Here is an 11,255-nt window from a genome sequence, read left to right on the forward strand (position 1 = left end):
TTTAGTTTGCCACCGTCTAATCCATCGATTAACAGTCCTGACTGCGATGCCTGTCAGAAGGGCGATTTCTCTCGACGTCTTTCCAACTTTCCACATCCTGATGATACAGCCACGGTTCGTAATGACCTCGGGATCGTTTGCACGCTTCCCTTGACCAACCGCATTGTCGCGTCTTTGTGCCATGTCTACAACAAATACAAAATGCAGTATATTACAATGTAGTCTTTGCATATATGTAGTTGTCTGTTCAACGTGTTGCAAGATAGCATTGGCAGACTCGTCAAGCTCTGCCGATCTCTTTTACATTAAAAGCAATCTCTCTCTCTCCCTCTGTTTGTCTGTCTGTCTGTATGTCTGTCTGTCTGTCTCTGTCTCTGTCTGTCTGTCTGTCTGTCTGTCTCTCTCTCTCTCTCTCTCTCTCTCTCTCTCTCTCTCTCTTTTGCACAACCACTCACGACATTTTACTATATACTAGATGCCTTGCGGCTTGAGTGAAGCTAACTTTAGCCTCGGCTTGTGCCGCTTGGAAAGCGAGACCTTTGGCACGGACTGAGAGGGAGTGGATGAAATAGAAAAAGCTCGGACTGGGGCGGACGAACATGATGATAAATATCAGGAAATTGTATTATAGATAACTGGGATCTTCCCCTCTGTCATTGCCACTTTCTTGTCGCGTGTAATATGTTGACGTGCTTAGTTTGAGAGAGATATATCTATCTAATGGGCAGCGTTAGATTTTTGGAACGCAGTCATATTTACGGATGAGAAATGCTTCACGTCGGTGGAAGCAGGGGCTCGGATGTTCTGGAGACTGGTAGACACAAGGTGTGATGTGAAGAATATACAGGAGAAGGGCAACAGTGGTAGAGTGAGCCTATCATTCTGGGGATGGATGTAGGCGAATGGACCAGGAAAGTTGACGAAAATAGAAGGAAGATTCACAGGGCAGAAATACATTGACATGTTAGAAAATGTGTTATTACCATCCGTGCGATATACTGCAATCCCACATTCTCATCCTTTTCGCCTTGTTCATGACAGGAGTCCTGTGCACATGTGCAAAGTGGTCTAGGATTGCCTTACTCAACATCCGGAAGTGGAAGTCATCGATTTGCCTTCAAACGGTTGTGATATGAACCCAATCGAGAATTTATGGGCCATTATGTGCAGGGACTGGGACATAGGTGAAGAAAGAAGTGTCCAGGCAATAAAACATAAAGCCCATGAGGTTTGGGAGTCTGTCAGGAATCGTCCAGACATCTGTCGTAATCAAGTGGCATCACTACCCAGGAGGATTGCCGGTGTTATTGAAGCTCAAGGTGGCTGGACCTTGTATTGATGTGCTTGCATGAGATTTTTTTTTTTTTTTCGTAATATTCATTACTTGTGTTTAGTAACTGACACTGGCACGTAATACCTTCAGTACCTGATACGTAGATACTGTATTCCTTGGAAGAACTAGAGCCTGAGAACTAGTTTTCTGTATGTCAGGATCATTCTTCTGTTTTGCCTGTGAGGATTAATGGTATCTAGGTTTACCATAGATAAGTATGATAACTAAACATGCATGTAAGGTTCTTTCAAACACAGACAGTTGATAACTTATATATGTTATTATTATTATTATTATTATTATTATTATTTGGCACCTGTTTCTTACGTGACAGGTTCGAGATTGATTCCATTGGATACGTTTATGTGAAGCTACAGAACGTGGTGAATGTTTTTGGCGTATCAGATACAGCCAGGATTCCGGGGCTTGAATGGTGAGCAAATGGAAGTGTGGGCCATTGGACTGGGCAAATTTGGGCTGTCTGGACATTGCTGCTTCTCACCCTGCCCTAGGATGGGAAGCGAGGTCTGGATGATGATGATGATGATGATGATGGTGATTATTATCATCTTAATGTGTCATTACCTGCATGCCTCATGTATTTTATCATTTTTCTACAATAACATCGTGCATTATTATTTATTGTCTACTTCAATCACATCCCGAGCACCGTCTCTTCACGCGGAATGAAGTCCCAAAGCTGTTTCCCGTCACTCCTTATTAAACTCGAAATCATGATAATATTCATCAACACTTGTATGTCTGGCATGTTTCATATATTATTTGAAGACAAAATACGTGACCATAATACTGAAAGGTGTATTATCGTATGGCAAAAAAAAATTTAGTTTCTCTATAAAACTACAGTATACAACAGAAAATCGCGTTTATACAAACGATTAAGTAGCCAAACCTTTCTTTATCACTGAGTTAAACCCACCTCCTGGTTACCTATCATCCCACGGATCCGAACACTAAATCCCCCCCTCTAACCCTCCCTCTCCTGCTACCCCGACACCCCGCACCTCTGTCCTCACGAAGAACCTTTGTTCGAACCTCAGCTGGTTGGAATTCATCGTGCCAGGGGATCAAGGACACAACTTTAGACCGCCAGTGTACTTACATGCGTACATACATACTGTACGTACTTATATACGTACTTCCGTATTTACTAGAGTATATGAATATTTAATAATGTTCGTACTCACGAATGCACTATAAGGGGATTATGACCCATTCGTTAACGAAATAGTTTGCATTTTAAAGCTTAACACTAACTTACCTACCAGACCCGTAGTTTTCAACACTTTTTTTTTTTTTTTTAGGGGGGGGGGGCTAGATAAACTGTATATACCTCCGTACTAGAAACTTAAATCGAAACTCTTAAGCTTGCAGACCATCCGATATTTTTCAGTTTGATTCTACCTAAAAGTTGATGAATAATGAGGCATGAATGTTTAGTGATGGGGTTGGTTGCGTAAATAAAAGGCTCCATTTTCTGCCAGTCTGAACGTTCAGCTCAAACGGTGACTAATTTTAATCATGTGGCCATTCTATATTTTTGGCGTGGTATGCTGCACCCACATCAAGATTGTTCCTACACGCCTGCGGTAGGATCCAGGTCGAAACATACTGCCCTGCCTTTATTCTTCTGGAAACGACAAGATAATAATAATAATAATAATAATAAACTGTGTACTATTATGATTTAGTTTATGATCAGTTTGGATCAAATTTGGAAATATTCGATCCAACACGCGTGAATTGTTTGAATTTCCAATAAAACCACTCCAAGTTTTTCTTCCTTTATAATTCCATGTTTAGCCTTATAAGCCTAACGTTATTTTCTTTCATATTAAAGGTCAGTCATCTTCCACAACATAACATGTATTTGACACACACACACACACACACACACACACATTTGCATTCCATCATAAAAACCTTGATCTTGATTTATAGATCTCAACATACGATATCCACAGAATATAAACATTTACTCAACATGTCAGACACGAGCGAACATGGCTTTTCTTCTCTCCGTCGTGTCAACAAATTCGCTCAGAACCGCCTTCAGATCAAGACTGTCAAGTCTCCTAGAATGAACACTCAGCATGTGGTTTAACCGGTTGTGGGTCATTGTGCTCCTAAAGCAAGTCTCTTAATCTCTGGATAGAGTTACGATAACAAAACATAGAAAAATAATTATAAGCACATTATAGAAAATAAACTCACAGGCCAAAAGGCAACAGAGAGCTATTGACAACGTTTGGCGAATGACAAGAACAGCGTTGCCAAACAACTTAAACATTGAAAAACATATAACACTAGCACGGTGCATCTCTAATAGTTGTGCCAACAAGATTTAAGATAATATTCGACAAATAGTATCATATTTTGCTTACAAACTTGATCAGTTTCATGAGTTGTTATTGAATCCTCAATCTTAGTTGAAGTTTTGACATCTTAATATACAGAAAACAATGGGGGGCTATAGCCCCTGTAGCCCCCCCTCCCCAGAAAATTGGGCCTTGCTATGTCGTATTTATATCGCCACAGACTGCACCAACAACATACAAGAGGACGCTGGCATCAGTGTGCTGAAACGAAAAAATAGTTAAGAGAGAGGTATCACGAAATCACTAAAGCCACTTAGAAAATATCCTTATTCGCCATATACCTAAACTATATACTTAGGGAGCCTTACAAATATTGAACGTAATGAAATGAAGATATCATCAGGGGAAGGGGGGGGGGGTTCTAAGTTAGTATTCACTTTCACATGTTCAGTGTATTTCATGGTTTTTATATCAAAGGGCCATATTAGAAATGATATAGCACATTTCGTAACAGCAAGTCTTTAGCTGTTTATCATAAATATTACGACATACGTCTGCAGTCTCAATACTCTAATCGGCCACTTAATGATGCAGGTAATCTGTGATCAGCGGCAGTTTGCATGCACAAGCAACAAAAACCAGAAATGCATTCCACAGGATTAATTCAGCTATAAGAAATACACGACTAACCGTTTACGGAAAGGAGATTCAAATAAACAACACAGATGTGCATCATATATTGGGCAAAGAAATAATATTTAGTAGTTGTACTACTCGTAATATATAATTACAAGAAGAAGAAGCAAAACTTTCACAAGTAAAGCCGGGTGGTAATATGACTTGTATTCCAGGACCAATAGTACAAAAGAATCTACTTATACCTGTAACACAAGCATACATAATACAAAAGAAAGACTGTATTGTATTACACGATAAGTAGGAAATGTGGCAAAAACTTTTAATTCGTGTGTGTATATATATATATATATATATATATATATATATATATATATATATATACACTTGCTTTGTACTATGGGTAAAAAAAATAAGTATCGGTGCACAGGGGGTCCGATGCCTCCCGAAAACATTCGTTCTTTACCAATGTCTCTCTGTACGAACAATGTCTGTTTATATAAAAAAAACATTTGCTACATGTCTGCAAGATGATAATGTTAGTTGGCGATATATAACATCTCCCGACATCAAGGTCACCGTAAGTCAGTCATATTTCCGTGATCTTCGTTCTGCGGTCCCTGATATTATACGCATTTTGTGCACCGATACGTTCTTGACCCATAGTACATCCATTAAAAAAATTATTGTCACTCTATTTGCTTGATAAACTAATGTCACACCGGACGAGAAATCTGCAACAAACTCCTGAGTTAACGTTGCTTGTTGGTATCCCTGATCTGCTGAGCCTTAGGCCCGTATTCATAGTGGCATCGGAGGCTTCGGAGCACCACTTACTAAGCAATTTGTTTTACTTACTATAACTGGTTTTACGGTACTTAAAGGAATTAAGTATTAACATAGTTTTCATGAAAGTTATAAACGAGGATGCTGATGTGTAATTACAGAATAAATCGCTATGCAAGAAGTGTTACGAATCAACCCGAGGCCATTTTGAATATGAGCCCTAGGTGCGATTATTCCGTAGTCGTAGAATGTAACAGGCAGCGTTGCCATTCTGGCGCGGAAATCGCAATTTCTAGCACGGTGAAACACCATTTAGCGATATATATATATATATATATATATATATATATATATATATATCTACATATATATATATCTATCTATATATATATATATATATATATATATATATATATATATATATATGGAGCCTCTGTGGTACAGTGGTATAGTGTGCGTTTCGCACGCTGGTGAGCGGGGGTTCGCCTCCCGCCAGAGTTGTAAAAACTTTGGGAAGCGTTCACCAAGCCACTTGCTACTTTGGGGGACACAAGGGGTGCTGTGGTTGAACCAGAGTCGCATACTAGTATGCTTGCACCCAATCGCCTTAGGGCGGGCCGATTACGCTTGGCTCACAGACTACACACGCATCCAAAGCCACTACAATCACACTCACAAGCACTTCTCACCCTACATACAGTCTCTACCAGAAAGCCTTAGCCACTAGGTAGAGATACATTGGCTGTATCGTCCCTGTTTCGGTAGGGATAGGCCGGTCCTGCAGTGAACCTCAACGGCTAATGATGATGATGATGATATATATATATATATATATATATATATATATATATATATATACTGGGGAGGGAGGAGGTTCTGTAGATCAGATATTCAATCTTATGTCTTTAGTGGAAAAGTTTCTAGAGAAGGGAAAGAAGTTTATGCTGCCTTCATGGATTTGGAGAAAGCATATGACAGCGTGGATAGACAAGGATTGGTGAAAGTATCAAGAATATATAGAGTAAATGGGAAGTTGTTGAATGCCGTGAAGAATATTCATGACGGTGCTAAAGTTGCAATGTGTGTGGATAGAGAACTGAGTGAATTTTTCTATATGAAGGTTGGATTGAAACAGGGATGTATCATGTCCCCACTGGTGTTCAATCTGTATATAGATGGGGTTATAAAAGAGATATTAGGTGGGGCGGTGGATGATGGAGTGGCCCTAATGAGAGAGGGCAGTGTTTGGAAACTACCTGTACTGTTGTTTGCAGATGATACTGTGTTGTTCAATGAAGACAAAGGGGAGCTGCAAGGCTTGGTGGATGAGTCTGGGAGAGTAAGCAACGGAATCTAAAGGTAGTTATGAGAGACAGACTGACAAATGAGGAAGTGGAGGAGTGTTGCGGTGTGGATGTGAATGTGATAGGAAGCGTTAGGAGAAACACACTGAGGTGGTTTGGCCACGTGGAGAGGATGGGGAGCGAGAGACTGACGAGGAGAGTGTATGTGATTGAGGTGGAGGGGGGGAGAGGGAGGGGGAGGCCAAGGATGAGATGGAGGGATGGCGTGGAGAGATATATGAAAGAGGAGGTGTGTGAGCTGGGAGCATGGTAGTGAAATGGCGGGGGACAGGGCGACATGAAGGCGATTTGTTTGTGGCCACCCCTTACTGGATTAAGGCGTCTGGGATTAAATAGATAGACTAAGGCTCATTATAGTTTCCAGTAAATTTCTTTGTGGCCAGTACCATTATAATGGGGATGTCTTGTCGTATCTTTATATTAAACAAGCTTTCATTAATCATGTCGACAATTTGATCTTTAGACTGATTAGAGCGAACAACAATTCCCAATTGTTGAGCAACAAGCTTAAGTTCATTCTTTGTTCTGTTTTCTACATCACACACTGTTTGCACATTTGACAAAAAATCTTTGGCTTCATCAAGCGTAGTAATAGTAGACATCATGAATAAATCACAGTCACAAAATATCAAGCAATATCCTTATGATAATATCCTGATTATCCTGATAAGAGGCCGCCAAATTTATGTTACGGAACAGAGAAAACTGTCCCGCAAAGTTCCAGGTTCAAAACAAAAGAGTTAGGTAAAATTATAAGTTAAAGTTTAATGCTCAAACTAACAACTAAACATTCAGGACTCATAAGGATAATGTAATGGCAAAAAACAGGTTAAATATATGGTTAACTGCAATAGCCTCTATTAACACGAAATTAGCAAGAGTAAATTTATCTAAGTCAGCCCTGATAAAATGAGAAAACCGGATAATGCTCAGTGAATGCAAGATATATTATTACAGATACAAAATATTATTAATAATGGCTGACACCCGAAACACATGAATCACAAAAACTTTACTAGGCCTGCGAATCAACACCTTATGCTATACAGTACAAGGAAAAAATGTAATAACACTTATACTCAAATTACACAGCTGCTAGATGGCTGGAGACTTCCTGAGCACTCACAATAATAACAACTGTACAGGGGAGGACAGAGATGTGAGCAAAATGAGGAGTAGATCTAAGTGGCAATTAAAGCAGAGACTGAGCTCATTATATAGGGGCCGGCAGAGTTTGATACAACTTGTAAGAAGGACGCGCAAATGAAGCCATGGGGACAAAGAGTTGACAATCCTGCTCTGAACAACAGAAAGAACGACTTACTCTACTATAAGGGTAGAAGGGGGGAGTGAGGTAGAACGCGCTCGTGATCAAACATGCAGCATACTGTACGTTAGAATTACACAAAGGATGATGAAATCGTAGGCTATGTAACAGTATATATATATATTGTTACATCTTTAGCAGTTCGTTGATACATCGTGCACGGCACGTAGACAGGCCAAGGAGTTAATCAGACTCAACCGAACACTTCTGGGTTTTATTCCGATCTTGGCACAGCTGAGATACAGTTGCAACTACTGGATTTTCTTTCATATGTTAACTTTGTCCTTCACACATTACAACTCGCTCACTGTCCGTTCACTGACTACTCAGTCTTATCAACTCTGACTACTCCGTCCCTCAGTGAGTACCTCTTACAGTATTGTCTAGCTCACTAACTCTGCCACTGACTCACCGACTGTTCACTGACGAAAAACTGAACTGTCGTTCACACACCTCACTCCAACTGTTACACTTGGCTAATTCACTGTAAGTGGGGAGGGTCCCATAGTATACTTCTTCCTCCTCCTGGCTCCCCCTACTAGTATAGCCCAGAATACTCTAGTAGAGAACTCACAGTTTCACACGTAATGATGCACTTAAATTAACAATACATAATACGAATAATGACAAGAACTAATTCCTAACACGAGAGAAAAAAAATAGACATGCTGAAATCTCAATTGTTCCTCACATCCCCAGACAAACATTAGGCTAATCTTACAGCATAAATAAATAAATAAAGATAGATAGATAAATAGATAGATACGTTTGAAATTTTTCTCCAAAGCTTAATAAATCGTCGGGGAGTAAGCCAATGGCCCTACTGATACCGAGCAACACACACACACACACACACACACACTCACACACACACACACACACACATATATATATATATATATATATATATATATATATATATATATATATATATATGCAAGGTATCAGCTTTACTTATTATTAGCGCTGACCATCACACTTCTAAAGACACTATATGCTGCCTACATGCTGCGGATCATCCAGAGGAAGAAGAAAGATTAGGATAAATGCCTTTCAGTATACTTAAAGCACAATTCATTTTTGCCATGTTACAGTCTTTCGCTGGCATGCGACGTGCAACAGTTGAATTCGCACCAATTCTCCAATAACTGCACAGTACTTATGGGTGAACATGGACATATGTGTATGGGATGGCATTTCACTGGTTGTGGAAGGAGTTTGCTTTGAAAATGGTGGAAGTTGCCCTGATCCCAAAATAATTATAATTAAATATGCAAAGTACAGGAATATATGAATGTATAGAAAAATGTTTCATGTGTAAGTAATCTATGTAGTAAAATCTCATATTCAGATTATTCTTCACATGATAACCGACAATGAGCATTGAATATGTATCAGAACAAACCGAAAAATAATTAAATTAATCTAACCTCACACACTAAGGCAAATGCCTTCTTAACCCCTACACCGCGGGCATGTTTACCGATGTTTTGCGTGTGCCGCGGGGTTATTCAGGCTCCGACAGACTCTCAAAAAATATTTGCCAAAAATCAGTTATTAGTCCTAGAATATTAAAATTATATATGCTTATGGCACATACCTTCAGCTTTCTCCTGGAATGTTTGTTGAGCCTTCGTCAGTTACCGTAGGACTTGTGGAGACCTCTGAAGTTGGGTAACGAAGTCTCCACTTTACAGTTCCCGACAACCCGTAATATGATTACCACAGCCAGATATTAACACTATAAATACTACTCTATGATTTTCAAGTAGTTTGGGATCCATACTCCAAAAAAAAAAAAAACACTGTGAAAGCAATGAAAATTATGAGCGCGTCTGACCGCCGCACTTCCGCTAGTTCGCTCTTGGTACTCTGTCATTTATTATTCATAAAACCCCTCACACTTTATATTTCTATAACTACATAACACTTATATATATCTACAGTCTTTATCCATAAGTTTCCTTCAGTAGTATTAGTTTATTGCCACTGTAGGGATTCAATTTCTTTCAGTAAAATACGTAGCATTCACTTTCTCGTCCTGTATACTGGCATTGAGAGTGAATGTCACTTTCATCTTCACTCTCATAACTCATAGTATTCAGACATGCTAGAGTGAAACTTTCACTTTCATTACTCCTAGGGTATATACTCGTATTCTTATAATACTACTCATTTACATTTCTATTTACGTTCTCTATTTTATTTACGTTATTTACATTTCTATTTTATTTACACTGTGTTATGCACTGTCACTTGAAGTAACTTATAAAACTATTTTCCATTGTTCACGTATATTTACATTCATTACTTTCACTTGCTGTTTACACATTATTTACACATTATTTACAATTCCACTTGCACTGTTTTACTCAATAGAAAGATCGTAGTCACTCTTTTATCAATTGTCAGCCCTTTACCTCTTTCCACACGAGGTTTAGTAGGGGGTAAAGGTCACAGGGCCCTTGCATGGGGGTGAAAAAAGGCCCTGAAGTCAGCAAGAGGATGAGCCGTACCTCCTCTTCGGAATCTGAGAGAGAACTGATAGGAGGGCCGGCCCGGGTTGAGGCCTACTTGAGGGTTATTCAGCACTACCAACGTAGCTCTTGAAACAGCTATGTATTTCACTGAAATGATTGGCAGGAAATCTAGACAATACATTATAAATTAGGTAGTTCCAGGTGAATGTAAATATCACTTAGGCTTCTCCCTTCCCTCCTTATATGTATATTTATTACGAAAATAGATTATATGGCATATTTCAAGGGGAAAAAAACTGCGAAAATTAGCGAACGAGTGCACGTGAGGTGTTGTCAGGTGATAATTAGCCAATTCCAGGTGTATGGCACTCTCACTTACCTTATTTCTTTCTTGTATATATTATTTGGTATAAGAATAGGGCATAGGGCTTATTTCAATGGATGAAATCAGTGAAAAATTCCAGGGAAGATTTGCTTAGCGTAGCACGGCCGGGCAGGCGAGAGGATAGTGTAATGGAGGGGGGGTAGGGAGGGGAGTCAAGAACGGGGAGAAATGGCTAAATTGTCAACAATGGATGGGAGTACAGATGAGATTAGGAGTGCTGACTAGTGTTGGACATTGGCAGTACTGATAGTTGATACAAGCCCCCACTTGGAAGCCCGGGTGAATTCAAAATAACACAGAATCACAAAAGCGACGCCCCGCGGTATGATCCCTTGCTCTCAAGCGTCACGAAAGCGACGCCCCGCGGTATGATCCCTTGCTCTCAAGCGTCACGAAAGTGACGCCCCGCGGTTAAGGGGTTAATGCGACGATCCGAATAGCTTTAACCATAATTCCTTTTAAAGATACCAGTACACCATCAGAAGCATCTCCCCTGAAAAATCAGCTTTTGCAAGGGGGGGGGGAGGAGTGTCCTGAAAACGACACATTTTCATTGCCCTGGTGTACACCCCTCCAATCCCCCACCTCGTACGCCCATGAACATG

The sequence above is a fragment of the Coenobita brevimanus genome, chromosome 28 (assembly GCF_032717465.1).
Source record: "Coenobita brevimanus isolate Jiangsu-jjx chromosome 28, ASM3271746v2, whole genome shotgun sequence".
Classification (NCBI taxonomy): Eukaryota; Metazoa; Arthropoda; class Malacostraca; order Decapoda; family Coenobitidae; genus Coenobita; species Coenobita brevimanus.